General features: G+C 37.4%; 1 long non-coding RNA gene across 1 annotated transcript in view; it reads right to left on the bottom strand.

Moving 5' to 3' along the window:
• LOC109952727 (uncharacterized) overlaps positions 1 to 1,092 on the bottom strand; it is a 12,121-nt gene extending 11,029 nt beyond the window's left edge. Inside the window, exon 1 of the long non-coding RNA XR_002273807.1 lies at positions 785 to 1,092. This is a non-coding gene — a long non-coding RNA (uncharacterized LOC109952727). The remainder of the gene's footprint in view (positions 1 to 784) is intronic.
• Positions 1,093 to 1,303: the final 211 nt, after the last annotated feature.

Below are 1,303 nucleotides of genomic sequence, written 5' to 3'. Positions count from 1 at the left end.
ACTGATCCTCTCAATGCAAATAACCAAATACTTTACTAATGTTATGAGATGCTTTTAAAAACTGTTTTTAAACTGTTAAGCCCATTAACTGCCAGTTACTGGTGAAATTTGTGTGCCATTTTTCAATAAATAGGATGTAATGTGTTGGCATGTAAAGTGAATATGTATATAGCAGTTCCATAAGCAGCTCACACAAACTACCTAACCCTGTTACTGTCATATGTGGAATATCAACTATGATCACTCACTGTTGAAGTCCAACTCACAGTAGGGTTGGAGAAAATATTAAGACTTTGATTTTTCCTCTCTGACATTAATTTATACTGGTAGAGCTGTCACTGTTTAACCAGGGAATGCAGAATCTGGACTTTTCAATCAAAACTGTATTGGCTAAATTAAAATAGAAAACAAAAATCTTGAATAGCTACAGTACAGCTTAAACCTTTGTTGCAGTGGTTTGCTACATGTATGATTTAAATGGCATGCAATCACTGGTGGATGCCAGGCAAGCTCACATGAATGCACAATGGCCTGGATTTCGTGCCCATTCAAGGAAATCCTTAAACTATCACATATTTATTTTGTTAGAAAAAAAAGTCCTGTGAGCGAGAGTTTGCAAGCTGTATATAAAGCCATTTACTTCTGCATAGAAATACTAGAACATACGTACACGTCATTTTTTCATCTTTAGGTCATGTCTAAGATAACTTACTGCTGCAACACTGTAATTAAAAAACAAAGAAAAGCATGCCATGGGCCCTTTAACTGCTGATTTGCTACTTACCACTAATGCAGTGAGTTTGGTGCCACTGGGCTCCAGGGCCTGTAGTGGTGTAGGAAGTAGATGTTATCTGAGCTGGTTCAAAGGAGGTAGAGAATGATGATGGCGTTAAAGGGAAACAAACAAGCAGGTCCCAGTGGTCCAACACTGAGGGGAGCTCATTGGACAGAAAGACACTGAAGAAAGGTACAGGGGATAGGAGAGCAGGTTAATGAAATGGACCTACAATGAAAGATCCACATTTAATTTTTACAGTCACATGTAGTGGTCATTTATTGAATGTACACGCCTTTAAAATGACAATAAGCACAGTAAATAAATAGTCCTGATAAATGCCATTAGATATTCTGGTGAGAAGAGGACAAATTTTCTTTAGCTTTTAGTCTGAAAGAAGCCGACTGACATTAGCAAGAGTCTTGTTTCCCTTGAGAGCAGGAGCTTATATATATATATATAAACAGTGACTCACTACTGCAGTCATCCAGAAATAATTTTTGTAAAGAGATGTTGGATGCTCACCAT

Source organism: Monopterus albus, unplaced genomic scaffold (genome assembly GCF_001952655.1).
Source record: "Monopterus albus unplaced genomic scaffold, M_albus_1.0 scaffold489.1, whole genome shotgun sequence".
Classification (NCBI taxonomy): Eukaryota; Metazoa; Chordata; class Actinopteri; order Synbranchiformes; family Synbranchidae; genus Monopterus; species Monopterus albus.
Note: the sequence above shows the minus strand (reverse complement) of the source record. Positions and strands in the feature narration are given on the sequence as shown.